The sequence below is a fragment of the Glycine max genome, chromosome 5 (assembly GCF_000004515.6).
Source record: "Glycine max cultivar Williams 82 chromosome 5, Glycine_max_v4.0, whole genome shotgun sequence".
Classification (NCBI taxonomy): Eukaryota; Viridiplantae; Streptophyta; class Magnoliopsida; order Fabales; family Fabaceae; genus Glycine; species Glycine max.
Window position 1 is genome coordinate 24212211 of NC_038241.2, and position 25318 is coordinate 24237528.

Sequence of the window (25318 nt, forward strand, 5' to 3'; positions counted from 1 at the left end):
GGATTTGTCTTATTGGTTGCGAAGCCAAGCTTGTTCCCTTCATAAAAAAGAAATTAAATGAATCAAACCAAAAGAAGCAAATCATATTAAAATAATTGTACTTTGGAAATTTATGTAACCTAAAATGATGAGGGTTTGTCTACCCTACAAGGTAGCATATTACAGGGACCACAACGAGATGGAAGCAAACTAAAGAGCTGACAGGATTTCCAGGTAGCCCAAAAGCTAGAATTTTGCTTTCTATAGATTGAAAGCCAATCTCTGTAAATGTAAATGGCTTGCTTGGTTAAATACACACCTGAAAGATATAAATTAAAAATAAATAAAATAATTATTAATTATGATAACATGATTTACAAAATCATACTCACCAAAACACTATACAAAAGGGAAAAATATCTATAACATGCTACTTCTACAACTACAACACATTGCATCCATGGTCTAGATTACAGGACACCATAATTTAATTAATAAATAGTCAAATAAAAGAATGAAATAACCTTATCAAAATGATGGAAGCTTTCTTGTGGGGCTTCTATGGAGGCTGGATCTTGAGCTTCAATGAGGTCCTTTAATGGTGATTTTCCACCATGGAGATGCAGCGGAAGACAAAGGAGAAGAGGTGAGAGGAGGCGCCATCCACTAGGGAATAAGCCATGGAAGAAGGAGCTTCACCACCAAGATGAGCCTTGGATAAGAAGCTTGGAGAGGATGCTTCAATGGAGGAAAAGAAAGAGGGAGAGAAAGAGAGACAGGGGGGGAGGGGGAGCACGAAATTGAAGGAAGAAAAAGGGAGAGAAGTTGAACTTTGAGTTGTGTCTCACAAGACTCTCATTCATCAAAGTTACAACAAGTGTTACACATGCTTCTATTTATAGACTAGGTAGCTTCCTTGAGAAGCTTTCTTGAGAAAACTTCCTTGAGAAGCTTCTTTGAGAAAACTTCCTTGAGAAGCTAGAGCTTAGCTACACACACCCATCCAAAAACTAAGCTCACCTCCTTGAGAAGCTTCCTTGAGAAGCTAGAGCTTAGCTACACACACCCTTCTAATAACTAAGCTCACCTCCTTGAGAAGAGAAGCTAGAGCTTAGCTACACACCCCTATAATAGCTAAGCTCACCCCCATGACAAAATACATGAAAATACAAAAAAAAGTCCCTACTACAAAGACTACTCAAAATGCCCTGAAATACAAGGCTAAAATCCTATACTACTAGAATGGCCAAAATACAAGGCCCAAAAGAAGGAAAAAACCTATTCTAATATTTACAAAGAAGAGTGGATCCAACCTTGACCCATGGGCTCAAAAATCTACCCTAAGGTTCATGAGAATCCTAGGGCCTTCTTTAGTAGCTCTAGCCCAAGCCTCTTGGAGTCTTCTATCCAATACCCTTGGGGGGTAGGATTGCATCACAAAATGTACTTTTCCTCACTTTTCAAGCAAAGGCTTCATAAAATCTTTTGTTTCCCATTGAAACACCTCGTGAAGTTAGAAGAATATGAATTCCAAACGCAAATGCTTTATCCAAGATCCTTCCTTGATATTCTTTCCCATCCTTAGCAATACTAAAGTGCAGAACTTTGCATTGATGATGTACCTCAGCTGCCAGCAGCATGGCACCATTAGAGTCCCTAATCTGCAAAGGAACTATATTAGCTTACGATTAGAGTCCCTACTCTGCATAGGAATGAGCACTGTCTCAACCGACACTCCTTGATTCCATCCAATCCTCCCTCCGCCGCGACCGCCAAGAAGCCACTACCTCCTCCACCCTCGTCACCATCGTGCATGACAAATTCTTCTCCAACAACTAAGAGATCGCCTGGGCCCGATCCTTCGCCCTCATGGACTCCCTCCTCCGCTCCATCATCTCCGATCTCCCCACGCTCTAGATGCCGACCATAGTTGTCGTCACCAACCATGCCTTCGTCGTTGGCTACACCCTTACCCTCTCCCATGACCAAGTTCTCATGCGCATCAATTGCGGATTCCTTTACATGAGAAAGCTTGACATCAACCTCATTGTTCCTGTGTGGTTCATGCCTCTTTGACCTAGTAGTTCCACTGGAGGAGGGCGTTGGGGGTTAGGGTTTGGGTTTTTAAGGGATTAGGGTTTAGGAGGGGAGGAGAGGGGAATCGGGGTGGAGGTGGTGGCATTGAGGAGAAGGTGGAGAGCGAACATTGGAAAGAGGAGAGAAAGAGAAGGAAAACAAGAACAAGACAATGAGCGAAAGGAGAGGAATAGGCGCTGCGAGGTATGTCAACACTAGAGGAGAGGAACGAGCACGAGGGATGAAATTAAAATTGCATACATTCAAAAGACGGTTTTCATGAAACCGTCTATGAAATGTTGATAATATTTACAAAATTGCCCTTACTACATAAACGACGACAGTTTTTCAACAAATGTCGTTGAGATTGCATCATAAAAAAGAGTTTTTTAGTAGTGAATTTAAACTTCTAGCTTATAAATTTAGTTCCATAAATATAACTTTTTTTATCCTACACATGGTTAACACTTCACAAGAGAGATATACAAGGATAACTAATATCAAAGTCTCCAATTTTAATTTTTTCTTTTCACTACCAAAAAACTGCCTTTCCACGTTGCGATATCTATGTCGGTTATCAAAAACCGATGTAGTACATAATATGGTGGCATTTTTGTAATTAAGTTCAACTATATTACGCCGTTAACAACGGTTTTTATAAAATCGCTTTTGATGTTAACGTTACCAATGCGGTTTTATAAAAACCGTCTTTGATCCCAAAGGTCTTTTTTAATTTTTATTTATTTTCTCTTTCATTAATTCACAACAACAACATGATGAACCTAAAGCTAAAAAGCTTCGAGAAATGGGATGCTCCTGAGGAGAACAGCAGAGAAAGACGCAAAGGAAGATTGGAGTTCTTTTCGGAGAAAGAAAACCAAGAAACACAACAACCACACCCTAGAGAAGGGAACGTTCCAGAGAAGAACCCTCACTGTGTCGCCCTAGTGTTGCCAGAGAAGGACGCGGGGGGCCGTCAATTTCTTTTGCCATTGTGGTGTTGTCAGAGAAGAAGCTTGTTGATGCCGCACAACATAGAGTGGAGAAGACCATGAAGCGGTAACCTCTCTCTCTATTTTCCCCCTTTTCACTTCTACTTAGGGTTAGGTTTCTCTCTCTCTCTCTCTCTCTCTCTCTTCAATTCTTTAGGTTTTTCTTTATGTTTCTTCCTTTTCATTCAATTTTTAGGGGTTGTGTAACTGTAATTGCAGAAAATTGTTGCAGAAAATCGGTTCACGATGGGCAGAAAAAAAAACATGATGAACCTGTTGAATCGTGTCGATTAAGGTCATTTTCGTTTCGTGCTTTCACTTTTGAACTCCTTTCAATTTTCCTTTGGTTTTTCGTAAATCAAGTTTGCTTTTTTACTTCCTAAATCAATTTATGTGTAACACAGATTTCCGTTACATGGATATACATCTCAAATTGCAAATAACGAGATTCCATAGTTATATAATTTTATTAATTTACTTTTTATTTTCTTTAAATCTACGTGTTTTTTTTTAATTAATCTGAAGCTAAGTGCAAGGTGGAATAAAGGCTAGTTTGAAACTTTAATACATATAGCCCTTTCATCAATAAGCTCTCTTTTATGTATTATGAAATTTTTTTACAGCTATGTATAATGAAATATTTTAGAGCAGTGTTATATATATATTTTCAAAATAAGTCCGTGTTACCTTGAGTGCATTGAACAATTAATACGAAGTTGTTCTAAAATAATAAGGGATCTTGAGTTTAAATTATAGATATGTTTTTTTTATAAGCCAAAAGTAATATTATAGATAATAAGAGTAATGGAGTACAAGAGTTACACCACAAATGGCCAAAAAATATATAAGGAATGCTCCCATAAGTGGACAACCCAGATAGCAAAACAATAGCAAATAAAAAAGAAAGGTATGGCTTGCTTCTGAAGTCTTTTCCAATGACACTTTTTCAGGTATGGCTTGGTTTTGCAGTCTGCACACTTTGAGTTGAGCTAAAATTTTGGGGAGAATGAATTTGATCTAATCACAAGAAATTTGCATATGTATATGATGTTAGTGATGTCATGATATTCACAATTTTGTAAATTGATCTTCTACAACCTCGTATTGTTCGGCTGAACCACCATAGTTTGAAGCTTCTAAAATATTGGACATGGCAGTTTGTTGTCGTCCGTCCTGTATGTTCTATTTTGATGATTGCATTACAGCTACGCGGCTGTATCCAAATTGGTTGAGCTGGGCATTCACCATCGTTCTTAACATATCTGTGTCGTTAGCCTTGTATTCTCTGGTGGCCTTTTACCATTTGTTTGCTAAAGAACTGGCACCACACAAACCTCTAGCTAAATTCTTGTGCATCAAAGGAATTGTTTTCTTCTACTCTTGGTAGGTAAGCTCATACAGAAAAAAAAAACCTATTTTTACATATAGAATCAATACAAATAATTGGACTAGTTGATGGTTCTCAACCATTTTTCCTTTGTTTTTATTTTTTATTTTTTTTCATATTGCTTTTACTTATTTATTTTGGTGTAGCCAACAAGACAATAAACTCAATGTAGGAAATTTCAACCTAAAAAAGCAGAGAGGATCATAATGCTTTGGGGGTTCATGCCAAGGACATATGTCAGGAGAAGACAAAGCAGAATTTTGAAATGGCACAGGAGAGCATAAGATAGGTACGTCCACACTTGACAGTGAGGTCAAGAGATATCTGCAGAGTGAAATTTCCTACGTTATGATCCTCTCTGCTTTCCCACACCAACTGAGTTCCTAAAATGTTACTTGTCTCCATTTTAATATTGTGTAGCTCATTTAAGGTGTATAGAAATTATCCATTAAACTTTTCTAAAATATATTATTCACCTAGGAGTATTAGCAACATTATCTCTAACACACATTTTATTATTATTTAAAATTTATTAAAAACTAAAAAATTTAGAAGAAACACTCATTAAATAAGTTAGATTATTTTTTATTTTTAATAAATTTTAATCAGTAATAGAGTCTGTATTCAAAAAATGATATTTAAGAGTGTATTGTTAATATTTCTAATTGATTATTTGAATTAAAGTTCATAATACATCACCTCAATTTAGGAATTAAATCTAGAAGCTATAAACATAAAGTATATGGAATATATATACTTGGAGGAACAGGTACTCTAGCATATGGTTACATTGGAATTTTATAAAGTGGCAGTAGTGAATACTGAATAGTCTTTACAAACATAACACAAAAGGATGTCTGAAGCAGCTTGCTATTTGTGCAGATGCAAGAACTCTTAGGAGAGCTAGTCGTGGTTGAGGGTTAGATAGTGAGACTTGAATCCCAAATAAGCCAACTCCAAGATGGTTTGAAACGTGAACAAGAAGTCACCATGGAATGAAAGCCTAAAATGTGGAATCAAGGGAATTTGACCAATTCTAACAATCACTTATCAACTTCACCGGTTCCAAATCCTAGTCCTATTTGTAGAATTTTTCAAGAAAGGATGGCATTTGAAACCAAGGCATTGCATTTCATAAGCAAAGCCATAAAGGGCGATTATAATCTCAATGACTTCAGTTATAATGATAAAGCAGGGTTTTTTAAAACTTCTGTCGAACAGAAAGAAAGTAAGTTCCAAGATGTGAAATTTCAAGAAAAACTTCCTAGAAAAAATGGGATAGTGAATCCTCCTTCACTTATGCGTGACCCCCGCCATCCATCACCCAAGGTATGCATGCCCATTTTCCCATTCATGTATGTAGCTTTATTTTCCTTAGCCAAAATATGTTTTGGCCACATTACCATAGTGTGGATAAATTTTGTATGGTTCAGGATCATCATGTTATCTATCTATAATTTTGGTTTTAAGATTTTGAACGTCAAACATGATCAATTTTTTTTTAATTTATGAGTTGACTGTGTGTCACATAAAAATTAATCAAGACCATAAATATGTAATAGTTCCTTAATCATATAATAATTTCTTCGGTGACACCAAAGTAAAAAGGGAAACAAATCTCTTGATGCTCCTCGCAAAGATCAACTTGTAGCTTTCAAAATAAAATCCATCTAAACAAAAAACAATCAAAATTTATTCCATTATGGTCAGCTCGGCTACTTGAATCAATAAACATCATTGGTTCAAACCTATGACTTCATGTATATTATCATAGCACCACCACTAGGCCGACTGTAGTGGGTCAAACATAATTTGAATTCTATCGTTACTTCATAAAGTAATATTAAAATTTAAAACTTGGAAGAGATATTGTTGACAACAGTGTGTGAATTTGATAATTACTATTTTCAGTTGCGGGAGCACAATCCAGAGATGTACTTGGATCTCCCAACCAGATTACTACTGGATCCACTTCTGTCAGAAGAGAATGATCTCAAGTGGCAGCCCAACAAGCTCTCTGAGAGCATCATGAAGTGTTTGAATTTCATATATGTGAGACTTAGTCATATTCACCTCCAGCTCTATGGATCCCAAGTTCATCTCAAGTCCATCCTCTATACCATTACTAAGGAAGTTAAGGTATGGCATGGATGATGTGTATATTTACGAGAAAAAACTAACATTGACAACTTTGTAAGTTCTACTAGACAATGAAGTGGCACCAGGACTAGTGAAAATAATTCAAAGTAACATTTTTGTTTCTTGTGGTCTACAGGATCTTGGTGAGCAATCTTCAAACTATTGACTTGAAAAGCCTTACAAACCAACAAAAATTTGCATTCTGGATCAATGTGTACAATGCTTGTATCATGCATCTATAGTTGAAATTTCCCTTTTTTCTTTCTTTATTATCTTTGTAGTAACATCATATTAAGTGTTGTTTAGGAATTTGATGAATGAGAATTCTAGGACATGGATCAGGACAATGATTAATGTATTGTTTGTTTCAGGGATTTATCCAATATGGAGTGCCATCTACCCCATAAAACTACTTGCATTGATGAACAAGGTATATTAAAAATCTTGATATGGATTTTACTTATCCGGTGTGTGCCTCTTGGATTTTGCCCTGATTTGGTGACAAGTGCCATAAATAAAAAGAAAAGAAAATTATAATATGATTTTGTTAGAATTTAATTTTTCTAATTTATGAAAAGATAAATAAAACAATTTGTTTTTGAGGTTCTTTGTGTTACAAAAATTATCTAATTATTATAACTTTTTTAAACATTCAAACAAATTTTACAAAAATAAGATAAACATAAAGTCCTTGATGTTGAATTGACTTTGGAATTATAAGATCAACTTCGTAGTCAAAAGAGAAAAGAGGGAAAGAAAAGTTATGAATTTGATTTTTCCGGTTTGTGTTGAGTTTTTAATAAAATAATAATTTTATTTTTAGTTTTTGATATTTTTTTAGTTCATGATAAATTAACGAATTTTGTGTTTGTTTTATTAGGAAACAAAAACAAAAATTAAATATTTATTAAAGAAAAAAACTGTTGGATCAAGTGGCCTCGGAATAATTAAGAAGGGGGGGTTTAATTAATTATTAACGAACCTTTACTAATTAAAAATCTATCCTTCTTAATGTTACCAAAAGTAAAAGCAATAATGAAAGTGCACAGCGGAAATTAAAAGAGTAGGGAAGAAGAAGACAAACACAAGAGATTTATACTGGTTCGGCAACAACCCGTGCCTACATCCAGTCCCTAAGCGACCTGCGGTCCTTGAGATGTTTTTTCAACCTTGTAAAAATCCATTTACAAGCAAAGATCCACAAGGGATGTAACCTCCCTTGTTCTCTTTGAGCAACCTAGTGGATGTACCCTCCACTAGAACTGATCCACAAGAGATGTACCCTCTCTTGTTCTCAGTCACAACAACCCAAGTAGATGTACCCTCTACTTGTACCACAAAGGATGTACCCTCCAATGTGTTAAGACAAAGTTCTCTGGAGATTAGTCCTTCAAAACTTAGTGAAGGGGGAAACAAAAGAATTCTTAGGCGGTTAGTCCTTTGAAATCTTTTATTTTAGGGAAAGGGAAGAATCAAAAGAATTCTCAGACTATGTCGTTTTGAATTCTTTGACAAGGGAGAAGGGAGACACAAAAGAATTCAGGCGGTTAGTCCTTTGTTCTTTTGGAAAAGGGAGAAGAGAGACACAAAAAGAATTCAGGCGGTTAGTCCTTGGCGAATTCTTTTTGGCAAAGGGAGAAGGGAATGAAAAAGATGAATAGCACAAGTTTTTGAACAAAGAACTTTTCTTGTAAGAGAAAGTTTTGAACAAAAACTTTTAGAAAGATGAAGAGAAGATGAAATCAGAAAGTTCTGAAAGAAATGAAAGAAGATGTTGAAAGATAGATTAAAAGATAGAATGATTGAAATAGATGATAGATATGAATGAATGTTTCATGCTAAGGTCACATATTTATAGTTTCTTGATGACTCAAGTCAAAACTTGTAACTCTTGGCAATTCCTTTAAAACCAATCACTTAAAAAGTTATGACTTTTGAAAGAATCTTCATAAATAAGTTACTTGAAGAAATGTGACTTTTGGAAATAAATTTTTCGAAAACAGTCACTGGTAATCAATTACCATAAAGGTGTACTCGATTACACATCAACAAATGTGACTTTTCATTTTGAATTTTGAAAATCTTAACGTTTAAAACACTGGTAATCGATTACTACAATCTGGTAATCGATTACCAGAGAGTAAAACTCTTTGGTAATGATTTTGTGAAAACTTCTTGTGTTACTCAATGTTTTGAAAAACTTTTTAATACTTATTTTGATTAAGTCTTCTCTTGATTCTTGAATCTTGATCTTGATTATTCTTGAATCTTGAATCTTGAATCTTCTTGATGAAACTTTCTCTTGAATATTTCTCTTGATTCTTGAATTGTTCTTGACTCAATCTTGAAATCATTCTCTTGGGCTTTTTTCATCATCTTTGTTATCATCAAAACACCTTGAATCAATCTTGATTCATCATCATGAAGCAATGAAGTTTGCTTCTGCAATCTCCCCCTTTTTGATGATGATAACTCTCAAATCAAGAAACACATACACATTCTTTTTCCTAGTCGATCACTCACTTACTTCTCCATATTCTCCCCCTTTGCTTTTGAATTTATGCTTCACTTGAAATTAAGTTAATTACTTATGTGAGTTCTTGATTTAATCCCTATTTCTCTCCCCCTTTGGCATCAACAAAAAAGCCAAAGTACGTAAGACATATAAAACATACATAAATGACTAATCATACAAAAGAATAGAAAACAATCAAACAAGATAACTTAACCATTCATCAAACTTAGAAAGACAATACTTCATTCATAACATCAAATAAACTAGAAAGTCATCCACAATATTCAAATAAAACATATATACATAAAACATAATACCAAATGTAAGTACATACCACTAGTCATATATCATTAAAGTAATTAAGTTTAAAACACATAATCATAAACAACCAAGAGCAAGTCAATATAATCATCATGTTCAGTCATACTAAGCATGTATTAAAAGAAATACTAAGTATTCAAATGTCATAAAAACATAGCCAAATACAAGGCTTAAAAACAAAATATAATTATAATCTAAATTTATTATCAGAGAATCAAAACTTAATTATAAGTAACAAAAATTAGTTATGAAAACATATATGGTAACTCATTACTTATCTCAATTATTTTAGCATATCGATATAATTTTGAAAAAAATCCAATCATGTCAAATCATACATAAATGGATAAACATACAATCATTGTATTCATACAAGAGAGAAAAACTTATAAAAATCAAACAAGATAATAAATCATCCACAAATCATAATAAAAACATATGTATCAAATAAGTCTTAAATTATAAAAAGTAACCAAGTAGAACCATAACACATAAAGCAACTAACAAGTTTTAAACTTTTGGAAAATAAAGTACTAATAAAGTTTCAAAACATAATTCACTAAGTACCAAATAAGTAAACAAGATAATCAAGTTTAAACACATAACAGAAAGACATTAAAACAAACTATTTTGCACCCATAAAAAATACATATTCACTATCGTAATCAACATAACCTTTAAATATAATAAAAAAATCATAATAGCTCTCAAACACAATCAATCATCAAACATTTCAAATTAATTAAATTTATTTTACAATCAACTAACTATGCACAAAAATTTCTATTTCAAAAAAAAAAAAATCAAATTTCAAATTTCAAATTTTAAATTTCAAATTTCAACTTCGACTAACTTCCTTTTTCAACTTCCAACTTCCACTTTCAACTTTCAAACTTCCACTTCCAACTTTTAATTTTCAAACTTCCAATAACTTCCAAATTTTAATTTTCAAACTTCCAATTACTTCCAAATTTTAATTTTAAAACTTCCAATAACTTTCAAATTTTAATTTTCAAACTTCCAATAACTTGCAAATTTTAATTTTCAAACTTTCAACTAGTTGGACACAATTACCAAAGACAATAAAATCAATAATGTATATTGAAATTCTTTCAACACATATCATGGTAATTATTCAATTATCTTAACATGTCAAATCATTTTTTAATTTTTTAACAGAATCTAATCGTCTTAGAAACAAAACATAAGCAATTCAAGCATTAATCAATTCAAACAAAATTCAATTAATCATACATACTAAATATAGTTATTTAAACATTGTAAACACAATCAAACAATTTCAACAATTATTTTCTATTAGCCACAAAAATAACTTAACTGAAAATACTAATCATACATTAATTCATAGAGATGGCTTAGATGTTACCTCTTTTGAGATTTTACAGATATTGTTGTCGCCGTATGTAACATGTCCACTTTTCTTGGGGGAAATGGTTGTAAATTTGGATACATCTCCCGTCATATGCTTGGAACATCCACTGTCGATGTACCACTTCTTCCTTACAGATTCTTTTTTGTTGTTTTCATGAGATTTTGTAATGAGACACAAGTTGGCTTGGTCTTCATCATAATCTTGAGATGACTTCAGATTTGACCTGTTCCTGAAAATACTTTTGAAAAACAAGGAATTTAAAGAGGCCACGAATCTTGAAGTTGTTAAATTTTCTACAAGATACCTACTTTGATACCACTTGTTGGATCAAGTGGCCTCAAAATAATTAAGACGGGGGGGGGGGTTGAATTAATTATTAACGAATCTTTACTAATTAAAAATCTATCCTTCTTAATGTTACCAAAAGTAAAAGCAATAATTAAAGTGCACGGTGGAAATTAAAAGAGTAGGGAAGAAGACAAACACAAGAGATTTATACTGGTTCGGCAACAACCCGTGCCTACATCCAGTCCCTAAGCGACCTGCGGTCCTTGAGATTTCTTTTCAACCTTGTAAAAATCCATTTACAAGCAAAGATCCATATGGGATGTACCCTCCCTTGTTCTCTTTGAGCAACCTAGTGGATGTACCCTCCACTAGAACTGATCCACAAGAGATGTACCCTCTCTTGTTCTTAGTCACAACAACCCAAGTAGATGTACCCTCTACTTGTACCACAAAGGATGTATCCTCCAATGTGTTAAGACAAAGTTCTCAGGCGGTTAGTCCTTTGAAATCTTTTATTTTAGGGAAAGGGAAGAATCAAAAGAATTCTCAGACTGTGTCATTTTGAATTCTTTGACAAAGGAGAAGGGAGACACAAAAGAATTCTGGCGGTTAGTCCTTTGTTCTTTTGGAAAAGGGAGAAGAGAGACACAAAAAGAATTCAGGAGGTTAGTCCTTGGCGAATTCTTTTTGGAAAAGGGAGAAGGGAATGAAAAAGATGAATAGCACAAGTTTTTGAACAAAGAACTTTTCTTGTAAAAGAAAGCTTTGAACAAAAACTTTTGGAAAGATGAGTAGAAGATGAAATCAGAAATTTCTGAAAGAAATGAAAGAAGATGTTGAAAGATAGATTGAAAGATAGAATGATTGAAAGAGATGATAGATATGAATGAATGTTTCATGCCAAGGTCACATATTTATAGTTTCTTGATGACTCAATTCATAACTTGTAACTCTTGGCAATTCATTTAAAACTAATCACTTAAAAAGTTATGACTTTTGAAAGAATCTTCAGAAATAAGTTACTTGAAGAAATGTGACTTTTGGAAATGAATTTTTCAAAAACAGTCACTGGTAATCGATTACCATAAAGGTGTAATCAATTACACATCCACAGATGTGACTCTTCATTTTGAATTTTGAAAATCTTAACATTTTAAAACACTGTTAATCGATTACTACAATCAGGTAATCGATTACCAGAGAGTAAAACTCTTTGGTAATGATTTTGTGTAAACTTCTTGTGCTACTCAATGTTTTGAAAAACTTTTTAATACTTATCTTGATTAAGTCTTCTCTTGATTCTTGAATCTTTGAGTCTTGAATCTTGATCTTGATTATTCTTGAATCTTGAATCTTGAATCTTCTTGATGAAACTTTCTCTTGGATATTTCTCTTGATTCTTGAATTGTTCTTGACTCAATCTCGAAATCATTATCTTGGTCTTTTTGTCATCATCTTTGTTATCATCAGAACACCTTGAATCAATCTTGATTCATCATCATGAAGCAAGGAAGTTTGCTTCTACAAAAACATATTTAAGCTTAAAATAAAAATTTCATGTTCCCGGTTTATAATCCTGATTCTCTCCTTATCAATTATTTTCAAAGTCCAAGGATGTGTCTATATCATAATTTCTCTTTTCATATAAATCAGTTGCTCATTTTTCACTGTAATTTATCACAAACTATGAAATTATATATACTACATACATCGATGTATGTATGTATCTGCAATTTTTGTGTGCATGAAGTAGGCCTCTTGTTTATATGATGTTATATGATTCATGCACACTACTCCAAAAAAAAAGGAATCAAGAAAACCTTCATATTAGAATTTAAGGTGAAAGGGATCTAGCTGTCACCAACTCTTAGATTACAAAATTTGGGATGCATGGGATACAACTTGTGGCCGAGGAGAAATTCTTGGGAAAGCTTTCATCGTGCCTACTCCTCTTTAGGCATATCAAATTTTAATTTTATTGTTACAAGTTTCACATTTTCTTAACACAGATACATGTAGACAAATGATTTTTCTAAGTGTTCAACATATGGTATACATTTTTAATTTCCAACACAAATATATATTCATAAAATTATCAAAATGATCGCAGCTTATAGGAATATTTAGGTCTTACAATAAAATCATGATTTGAGATAGGAGTATCTAGTATTTTAATTTTGAATTATGCTAGCAATTAATACACTCTAATATTTTTTTTTGCAACTAATTAAAATTTATAAAAAATTACAAAATTATAAACTCATAAAATAAATAAGTCTCATTGAATAAGAAGTCATTCAGACCATAGAATTTTATAATTTTTAATAAATTTAAGTGAATAATAAATAAAATATTAAAAAAGTTTGTTAAAATTGTTATTACATGTTAGCTTTACTCTTTAATTTTTGCACCTTTTGTATAATATATGCATGTCTGAGTATTCTTATCACCTATATATACACATGTTGAGCTTGAAATTGTTCAGTGACAAAACTTGCAACAAGTCATGTGCAGGTGCATTCAGGAAAACTGCCAAAGGAGATTTGCCCAATAATTCGTAGCTAAACTATTTTAGCATAGGAAGAAGAAAGGTACAATGCCATGCTCCAATATTAATTTATTGATTACGTCTCTCTTTGAATTTGTTGTCCTTCCCTTTTTCTGGGTTGAACATTTTATCTGCTTCATTGAACAACGACTGCACAATCAAAACAATTAAGTCTGCAAAATGCAAGAAAAGTCGTCACTAGCTTAACTTAATAATTATGAAGTTGCTTCAAAGACATTGTTTGGGCTATACCCACTCTATATTATTATTGATGTGGACCACAACATTGTTTGAAATAATGTTAAAATTATCTACAAGACACTATTAAAAAATATGTTTTTTAAATCGGTTATTTACGACTTTCTACATCGGTTTTTAACCGATGTTGAAAGTATCGATGTTAAAATTATTATGGTTAACATCGGTTTTCAAAAACCAATGTTAACATAAAACTACCAATGTGTTGTTTAAGTGTGGGGGGGGGGGGGGGGGATTGTTCTTTAATTTTGTTGGGTATTCTAGTTTAATTTTATTAGGTTTTTTTTCTGGGCTAACTTTGTTATTTTGGTTTTATGTTTTGTGTACAACATTGCATGTTCCTCTTTCAATTTTGGGTTATGTACAGGTAATGGGTAATTGTTTTTGAAATAGGAGTTTCTTAGCATTTTGTGAATTGAAACCCTTGTTTTTCTCTACATGTCAAGTTAGTTTTGAAAGTTCAAATTAAAAGTGATAGATTTACCCTTGGTGAGAATTTGAACCATCATCATCTATTTTATTCGGTGTGTTTTTCCCCATTGATTGCTTGCACAATAGCCTTGGCTTGACTCTTGTTGATACTTCTTGCTTCACATGCATGTTGGGAGATGATTTAGGCATTTTGTTCTTCTAAGCCTCTAGCCAAATGAGCCTACCTTGAATTAATTCCTTTGAGCCTATGTTCCCCTTTCTTTGTTTTGAAGCTCATTACAAGCCTTAAGTGAAAAACCATGATTTCACCCTACCCTTAAGGAATTTTGGAGTTTGGAATTGTTTTGGGAATAAGTGTGAGGGGGGGGGGGGGGGAAGATCAAAGAAAATAGACCTCTTCTTCCATATGCAACTCTTGCTTTTATCCTTCTTTTGGGTCTTTCCAAATACAGTATCCAGGTGTTCAACCCGCTGGAAGACTTGCTCACCAGTCAACGGTATCGGTGCAGTTTCGTGCTCTTGACTTCCATTAAAAGCTTTTTTCAATTGTCTGTAAGGGTGATGAGGTTTTAGAAAATGGCTATGCCTAGTGTACACTGTTTTTCTACCATGTTTCAGTTGTATGTAGCTTGTGTCTTCTTTAAAGATGGGGCATGCATAATGACCCTTAACACTGTAACCACTGAGATTCCCATAATGACCCTTAATGGTACAAAAAAGCATTGCACACATTTCAAAACTCTCCTTGTGAAAACCATCAAACACTAAAACCCCTTCGTCCCATAACTTTCTCAGGTCTTCAATCAACGTACTTAGATAAACATCAATGTCATTTCCTAGCTGTCTTGGGCCCGATATCATCATAGACAACATCATGTATTTTCGCTTCATGCACAACCATGGAGGAAAATTGTAAATTACTAGCAGAACTGGCCATGAACTGTGTTGAGTGCTTAAACTGCCATATGGATTCATTCCATCACTGGCTAGTCCAAGCCTAAGATTTCTTGCCTCTTTCCCGAAATCCGGATACAAAGCATCAATCTTCTTCCACTACGAGCAATTAGCCGGACGATGAACCATTCCATCAGAGTTTCTCCCATTTGCATGCCAGGTAAGGTCTTTTGCGTCGTCTCCATTAGCAAAAAGACGCTTAAACCTTGGAATGATTGGAAGATACCACAACACCTTTGCTAGAGGGCCCTTCTTTGAGTTTTCATCAAAATTGCAGTCCTCATCATCGTTCACCTTGTACCGTGACGCCCCACACCCAGAGCATTTGGACATTTCTTGAAATTCATGCTTGTACAATATGCAATCATTCGGGCAAGCATGAATCTTCTGATACTCCATACCCATCAGACACAGTATCTTCTTTGTCTGATAGTAACTTTTAGCTAATGTGTTTTCCTCTGGAAGCATATCCTGTACTACTTGAAGTAGTGAAGTAAAGCTTTTGTCACTCCACCCATATCTGGCCTTCACATTAACCAGACTTAACATCGCCGACAACAACGTCAAGGAATTCTTGCACCCCGTATACAAAGGCTTCTTTGAGTCACTCTGCAATCCTTCATACATAAGGGGCATGTGCTTGCTGAAAAGACTCTTGTCCAAGGTCACGAATCATATCCTCCAAGCCATCTCCCATTTTTGCATCAAATGGTTCAGATTGGGACCCACTTTGCATGTCTGTCAATTCACCATGCCATATCCACGTCGTGTAATTCTTCTTAATCCCATCACACAATAGATGCTTCCGTATGTCATTCAGTATTTGTCGTCTTCCATTCAAACAATTGATGCAAGGACAATAATATTTTCCATCTTTATCTAGTCGACCTCTTTCTGAAGCAAATTGCAAGAACTACTCGATGCCTTCCTCGTATTCTGGGTTGATGCGACTTTCATTTATCCAACTTCGATCCATCTAAGTAATAACTCCGTGATACTCAGAAAGTTATACGATGCATGAAAATCTTACTTTTTTATTATAGGTGTGGCCCTATCCCATTCGGGAAGACCGTATTTTATGGTAGCTTCATACGTCAGGGTTAATTCTATTTTGTTTAATTTGACAAAATTTCGGCAGCATTTCGCATTGGTCTCCAAGTACACGACATGAAATCAATCAAATTAATTTCCTGATAATCAAGTATGCATTCAGAGAACAACTAGAAATGCATTGTATCAAATTTTCATCAAATTAAACAAAATAATGTTAACCTTAACACATGAATCTACCATAAAAATATCAGTCTCCCCGAACTGTCCAAACGAACAATTCAAGATTGAATACAATGTTTAATGCAAATTGCTCGCAAGAATCATCACATTCGGTCTCAAATGGCAATCTAAGGTTCTCTCATCATGGACACAATTTGTATTTCAAATATCAATTGTCTTTAATGGCAGTGAATAAGTAATAAAAACATTAATTGGTAACAAACATTTGTAAGTAGCACACTAAGTAGTGAGGACAGTCATACAATATGAATAAGTGAAACAGTTTCAAAATGATAATTATTTTAAGAGAAGTAACTGCAACTTTATTGCCAACCTACCTCATTCCTTAATTTTTCAACAATGTGATCTAATACTGTTGTTATACTTGTGATTTAGTACTATTCGAAACCTTGAGAAGGAGCACATAAGTATTATGGTAGGTTCTGGAAACAACTAGGTAAGTGTTTTATGATCGATGTGTTGTTTTTTTAGGTGGTGCCTAAACAAATTATGTTAAAACTATGTTTATGTTACAACCTTAAATTAGACAATGGTGTCTGAAATGTCTAACGAAGATGGTACACCGCGGTCGCTAAGCTCCGGCACGGCAAGCTGGTTGGACCGGGTGGAATTGGAAGTGCTCGGTTCCACAGAGATTGTTACAGAAGGGTAAAGGGTGAAGGTGGAGCATGAGGCAGTTTCTTGGTCTTCTTTCTTCTCAAGTACCTAGAATGGGAAGTTGTTCTGACGGAGGTGGTGGTGGTGATGCTGGTGGAGATCCTCGCCTCCCTCCATGATCACATGCAGAGGAAGAAAATAAAATTTGGTTGTGGTGTGTGACTGAGTGAGTTGTGTGTGTGTGTGTGTATGTTTGAGTATGTTTGTGTTTATGTGTGTGTGTATGTTTCAGAAATTTTGTTGCTGGATGATGCATTGTTTCTGTTGTGGACATGGCTCAGAAATTTTGAGCCACATTTTGTAATCCATTACAATCAATGGTCCTCTAATCTTAGATTATGCTTTTTCTAGGATCTATTATGTATTTGGCTGTCAATTCATGTTGATATAGTCAGTTTTTGGTTCCTTTTCAGATTGTCTCAAGTCTGATTTTGGAACCATTTACTTCATAATCCTTCCTTGTAATCTTTGTACCTCTAGTACTAAGATTATTATATATATTTATCTTTGCTGAGCATAAAAAAAATGATTCCCTCTAACTAACAACATGTGTAGCAGTCTACTAGTTGAAATTAAATTGCCACATCACCAATGCAAGAAAAGATTGAAAGGTACAAGGCTTACCTGTGCTTTTCAAGCAGAGACTAGCTATGGCTAGTCTTGTGTTGATGTTGGATTGTACTGAACAATGGTGGGTTACAATATGTTGCAATAATAGACAATAAGCAACAATTAATAGACAATAAGCAGCAATAGTTAATTTCATAATTCATGAATGCCTGTATTTCTAAGCATATAAAGCTGAACTTGTTGAAGTGCATCTATGTATCTATACATTCAGTTTGATTAAAGTTTTTAATTAGTGTTTGTATAATTATTTTCTTTTGTTGGATGGATTATTTGAATATCATATGATTATGGCATTTTGATTTGATTCTGTTTTTAATTAATTATAATTAGCACATGCCCCCCAAATTGTCGAACTTGCATGACCTCAATTGTCAACACCAGAAAACAAAAGACATCGTCTTTCTGGATTACCATAGACAACTTGCTTGCTAGCAAGAAAGTAACAAAAAAGGTAAGTGAACAAGTGAAATATTCTACAACAAGAGAGATTCAGAAATTGATGTTCCTCAAACAAGATCCACTTGGATGGGCCATTCTTACAAAAGGGTCTCATGTAAAGCTCCTAGTTCATGGTGATGCTATGCTTAGAACTGTCACAGATTTCCACCTATATGTAGCTGTTTTTGAATTTCAATATCTTATTACTAGCTTTTTTTTCCTTCTCTTTGAGCCCAAGAGAGCAAAGAGAATTAAGAAAACGAATAGAGTGAAATTGATTGAAAATATGAGACCATTTGTGTTACGGGGATTAAATTTTGTTATCCTTAAACTCCCTTTCGTTATTCCTCTATTAGAGTGCTTATGTTTAGGAAATTAGTGTTTACTTTGTTTCTTTTTCTGCTTTTGATATCAATCTCGAATCCTCCATAGCTGACCTTGAGCCATTTATGTATTGGTCTTCTACTTGAAAACAATACAACAACTATTTTCCAGACCTTAGTTTCTAGAAGTAAATAGCCATTTATGTATTGGCTGTGTGTGTGTGTGTGTGTCTGTGTGTTGCATTCAAATTGATTTTGCTTTGAAATTCATGGGGTTTAGGAGAGACAGAGAGAGAGGGAGAGAGGAGATAAGGGAGAGATGAGAGGGAAAGAGCTTTAAGCAACTAAGATAATGAGTGGGAATTATATGATATAAAACATTCTAATGATGCCATTTTGCTCTACCTAGATCATAATATTTGGAAAATGGAAACATCATATGTTTCTCACTCCTTTCGAATTTAAATAAAACACCTCACCTGAATTTTAATTACATAAAACTTTTATTGGGATTTCTAACACTTTCATCAGGTTTAATGGCTTGATTTTCATCTACAACCATCTTGACTAGTTTTCTTTATCCCCTTGGGAGGGGTGCAATTGTCTCAGCCGCATCATATTAGTTTAAGCAAGGCTGATCAGTTTGTATGCTATTTTGAGGTATATTCCGATTATATTTATCTTCTTTCAATGATAATTGACAGCAACAATATGCAGCAACAAACCATTTTGGAAATAGCAAAAACACAACATGCAGAATATCCAATCAAGGCAGAACGAAGAAGGCAGAATAAGCAAGCAAAAACACTCTGAACTAAGGATGCCGTGCCACTAACCTTCTAGAAGCAAAATATCCCAAATGTTGGTGCTGTTAGATATTGTCTCCGGTTGCAATTTGTTTTGAAATTTGTTTCTTTCCTCCAAGGCACTACCTGCCAAAAGCTGTTAAGAATAGTAGATAAGTAACTTGACTAACATAATTGTGGACATCACAGACCATGTAGCAAATGCAAAAAACAATCATCATAATCATCATGAGTATATCAACAGTAGTTTGGGACATAAGGTGCTAACTAATGACTATATAAATGATCTGTTACAGAATTGTAGGATTGACAAGGCTATTCCTGTTACAGAATTGCAAGTGGCTAATTGCTCTGGGGTACTGTTGGGAATTTGTAGTTGCTTTTGGGGATAAACAACGATTTTCTTGTCTAAAGAAACATTATAATGAAGAAAAAAATGATTGCTTACTAAACAAAGGGAGTATTTATTGACTCAGAATGAAAACAAACTAATTGCCAATATACTTTAACCACAATAATTGAATTTAGGCTGCCGAATTTAGGCATAGTATGATGTAGACTATGCAGGAGATAGAGTTAAATAAAAAAGTACAAGTGGTGGATGCCATTATATTGGACCTTGTTTGATATCTTGGGCATGTGAGAAGCAAAACTCGATCTCTCTATCCACAACAGAGACTGAGTATGTGTTTGCTGCAAGTTGCTACTCACAACTATTATGGGTAAAGTATCAGTTAGAGGATTACTCTAGTTTTGAGAACAATATACCAGTATCTTGTGACAACACTAGTGCAATCAATCTGTCTAAAAACCCTATACAACATTCAAAGGCTAAACATATAGAGATAATATATCATTTCATTTGTGATTATGTACAAAAAGGTTTTTTTGATATAAAATGTGTAGATACATATCATTAATGGGATGATATCTTTACCAAACCTTTGTCTAAAGATCAATTCATCTATATAAGAAGACATTTGAATATGGTTAGCTTATCAGATTGACGAGATGTGCTACACTGTTTCAAACGATAGCATCATCCCAAAGTCTTTCTTTAATATATTGGATCTAATGTGTGTTCAAGTGTACAAACGGGAGAGGAAGTGTGTTCATAAAAATAAAAACCTTTTGTCTTCTCTTAAAAGACAAGTGCCACCTTCTTTGCCGTGATTGAAAAATAATTTTCGAAAAACATTAAATGCGATTTCAATCATTACTATGCTCCTTTCAAACATATAAAAGGCTAGGGTGGGCATTCAAGAGATTCTTTTGAAATCTTTAACTCTCAGAGATATTTGTGTTCTTTTTTGTGTTTGAGAACTCAAACTTTCAAATATCTCATCTTTTCTTACAAAAAGTTTTGATCTTTGTGAAACAATGGCACCAAAAAGGAGTGAAACTGTTGTAATCCCTAGAATCAACACTGAAGAAAAGGCCAAGAATGTCTTTCCTTTGGATTCTTTCATTCCTAGACGATGGGTGGACATCGAAAACCTAGAAGATAAGAGTCTCCCCATCAAAGGATTGTTTGATCGTGTTGGATGGACTATCTTCCTTGGGAACTTCAGTTCATGGCATTATGGCTCGTATGGCTTGATCTGAGGGATTCCAAGGTAGAATGGTGTCATCATCAGAGGCACCGTCAAAGGGAAGAAAGTGGTGATCTTGCCAACAACCACCGTTGTTGCGTCTGGTTGTGCTGAAGAAGTCTAGTTTTTTACAAGGACTATCAGAAGGAAATAACCCAAAAGACTGTGGATATGATGCTTTATAGTACTCCACAACCTGTAATACTCCACGACCTATAATAGATGATAAGAAGGTAATGATCACCTTTCTTAGAATTGAAAATCTAACCTTCATAGTTTCTTGTTTAACATGGTGATGCCTAGACTGGGGTCCCAAGACTATGTGAGCAACAAGTACAAGTTCTTTGCATATAAGATCATGGTAGGAGAGAAGGTGAACTTTCCTAGAATCATCTTTTTCTATTGGATGCAAGCCTTCAAGAACAAGTTCAACCCAAGGTGAACAAGAACCTTGTTCCTTTTAGAATGCTATTCACTCATATTATGAGAGATGTTGGAGTGAATGTATCTAACATGGAAGCGTTTGTTGGAACTTCATAGTTGAAGGGAGTGACCTTTGTGAAGACGGGGATTGCTGACAAATTCCTAGAATATGCTTAGAAACATGGCAAGAAAAAGGTTAAGAAGGAACCAAATGAAGAATCACAATCTTTGGTAGGATAGACGATGGGTACTCAGGATCAAATTGTTGATCTTGAGTTTGAAATTGTGTGATGCAATCCTACCCCGCAAGGGCATTGGATAGAAGACTCCAAGAAGATTGGGCCAGAGATGCAAGAGAAGGCCCTAGGGTTCTCATGAGCCTTAGGGTAGATTTCGGGCCCATGGGCTAAGTATGAGCCCACTTATCTTAGTCAATATTAGACTAGGATGCCATTATATTTGGTCCTTGTATTTTGGGCTCCATATTGTAGGTAGGGTACCCTAGAAATATAGGATTTTTCATCCCTTGTATTTTAGGGCACCTAGACTAGTTTTTGTATTAGGGGTAGTTTTGTAATTTCACATGCACTAAGTGAATATTTGATGTGTGTGTTGGGAAATAAAATTTAATTGAATTGGTAGAAGCCCAATCCAATTAAATTTTAGAGGGGGAGGTGAACATTTTCTTACTACACCCCATTGCCACATCATATAGTCACACTTTGTACATGTCCTTCATGCTTTACATGCCTCATGACACCTAAGCACACTTAGTGGAGAATCTTGGAATTGATCTTGGATTAGTGGGATCAACCATAACTAAAATTCACTAATCATAATTAGTGAAATTTTGGCTCCACAAATTCAAGTGAAATTTGAATTGAAATTCAAATTTCCCTCCAATTTTGTGTGACACTTAGACTATAAATAGAGGTCATGTGTGTGCATTTTTTTTTTAAACTTTGATAATTTGAATATTAAACTTCAGATTTTAGAGCTCATTTAGAGCACAAAATTTTGTGCTCTTCTCTCCCTCTCCCTTCATTCATCTCCTTCTTCCTCCAAGCTCTTATCCATGGCTTCCTATGGTGGTGAGCTTCTTCTAGACTCATCTTCTCCTTGAAGTGGCGTCTCCAATCATCTTTCTTCCTTTATCCATTCCACTGCCATTAAACTTCAAGAAGCAAAGAAATCCATTGATGAAGAAGATCCTAGGCCTACAAGCTCCAATGGAGCTTACATCATTGTGTCTCTATTAACACAGGGGAAGCAAGCCCAACCATAGACCAATCAACCTAGACATAAACTACCCACCAAGACAAAAGACCCTTCACTTTCATCTGAACCTAACCCTTTTGTCTCAGCCAAAAAGCCAAAACACAACAACCTTCAAACCCTAGAACCAATTTAAAGAGGAAGGCTTTAAACTCTATGTCCGAACCTGAATCTAAACCGACCACCAAACAACCAACCATTAAAATCAAACACCGCCAACCTCATCCTACATCCTTCTCATCTCCCAAACCTCAACCAGCCTCACCTCCAAAAGACCAAGAATCTGACAATGCAATTCTTAAAACTCCCACTCCTCAACCTTCACCCTCCTTAGCTCTTCAACCTTAGTCAACCTATTCCTCAATCTCGCCTTATTCCTCAATATAAACCTACTATATCCCCTATCAACAGAAAAGAAGTTGCAACCTTTGCTAAGGCTAAGAAGTAATGCTTGGCCAAAGCACACAAGAAGGCCAAGTTGGATGAGACGTTTGAGAAGAATGCAGCTTTTGAGCTAGAAGATGGAGTGCTTGTGTATGTTAAAACACTAAATGAGGAAGAACACAAGAGAAAGTTGGAGGAAGATGCCATGATGGAGATAGATCGTGAGCTAGTGCAAGAAGCTATCGTTAATGAATCAATACAAGCACAATCTGCACAAGAAATGAAGAATGCTCAGATGGAAGAATTGAATTGAGTTCAATCTACCGCAAAACTTGCAGCATAGATATTCTCTTTGGACGCTACTCAAAGACAAGAAGATATAGAAGTTATCACTATTCCTGAAGACATGGGCCCTGCTGATAGGGAAACTCTTGAAGAGGTGATGCTTCAGTTAGTCATTGAAGCATTTCTTGTGGAAATAGTCGATAATATCATTGAGACAAACCTTGGAGTTATTCCCATTCGTCTTAGGCCAGTGTTTGACTTTGATGAGCTATCTGATTAATCTAAAGTAGCAAATGAAGCAAGCTCATATGATTAGAAGATTTATGGAGCACCGAAATATGCCTTCATAGAAGTTTTAATGAAGCCTCTAGAGGCATGGAAACTAATTATGTTAACTAAAGAGCCTATTAAAGTGTTAGAACTTTTCAATAGGCTTGATAAGAGACTAATGAAATTGGTTGAACAGGAAGCCATAGATCTTGCCTTCAAGACCACCTGCTCGAAAGAAACTAGACATTCAAGTGCATCCCATCCTTCACACCAGATTGTATCATTGTTGATGTGATCCTTACTAGGAGCGGATCGCTTGATACAAGTCATAGAATTTGGAGGATGCCACTTCTAGAGAGGGAAGATAAGTCAGGGTAGACGCTAGAAGGATTACCTTGATAAGTATAAGATTGGTTCAATGAGGAACCTAGAGAGAAGCTCTCACAAAATATTCGCAAAATGCCAAAAGTCCCCTTTTATTGAAAACGAGTTCAATACATATATTGTATCTGAGGTGTAGCTGAAAAGGCACCAATTTTATTTAATTAAAATGACAACGAAAAATAGAAATAGGCATAGGCCTTCAAAATAGTTTGGGCCAAAATGACAACGGAAAAATAGAAATAGAAAAAAAAAACATATTTGGCATGGGCCTTCAAATTAGTCTGGGCCTTCAGCAACAATTAAGATTCTTGGTAGTGCCTCAGCCCTTGGGCCTTCATCCTTCTCCACTTGGGCCTTGTTAAGTATGTCTGATACCATTTGTTGGAGGGTATCCACTGACTGTTTGGTCCCACTCCTGGTCATAGGTCCCTGTATTTGGGCAATTTTAGGATTCTCATCAATCGTTTCAAAGGATACAAAGTTTTGGAATGACAGACTTGCAAAAGAGTTTGGAAAGAAATGGGTGACATTGGGACTCACACTCTTCATTCAGAGATGCAAAAATTGAAGCTGGAAAAGCTCAATCTCATCAAGCTTTGAAAGATAGGTTTTCCCAGTATTGACCCTTTCTCTTATTCATCTTAGGATACCTTGCCTGAAGAAAAAAAGTGTGCACTTGATGTATATGGAGATAGGGAACTAGTGATCAAAGACTTACCTTCAAGACAAACTAATATTGCTCCCAACCATAACAATCTGATCTTTGAGCATTGACCTACAAACAAAAGGTGTATTCTTCTAGTGCAAGCGTCTAGAAATATAGAGAGGTTGAGTCTGCTAAAATTTTGTTCTCTACTCCCTTGGATCTTCAACAGTTGATGGGTCTCATATGTGCCTTCAATGTTGTTCTCCCTTGGGATCCACCAAGTCTGGAGAGACTTTTGAGATAGAGGAGATCATCTTGGAGGCACCTGAAGAAAGTATGAATTTTTAAGACTGAGAGTTATCAGACTATGGCCTTGAGCTTATAATGAAGCTATCTACCTACCAATAAGAGATCAAATTAAGGCGAGCTTCATTTCATAGAATTCAAAGGCTTAACACTCATTTTCCTTTCATGCAAGGGTCATAATTCTCTTGCCTAGTGACTTTAGAGGCACAACCTCATATAGCCATTGATAAGCTTGTTATGTATCAGAAGGCTAATGGCTACAAAGGCAGGAGTTGTTGATTGAAGAGGATAAAAATACTCCACCGGCTAGATATGTTAAAGCTT

The 25318-nt window shown here is 35.0% G+C and overlaps 1 pseudogene; it reads left to right on the plus strand.

The window, feature by feature from the left end:
* The first annotated feature begins 5316 nt into the window (after positions 1-5316).
* LOC102667516 (uncharacterized) lies at positions 5317-6815 on the plus strand (annotated as a pseudogene).
* Positions 6816-25318: the final 18503 nt, after the last annotated feature.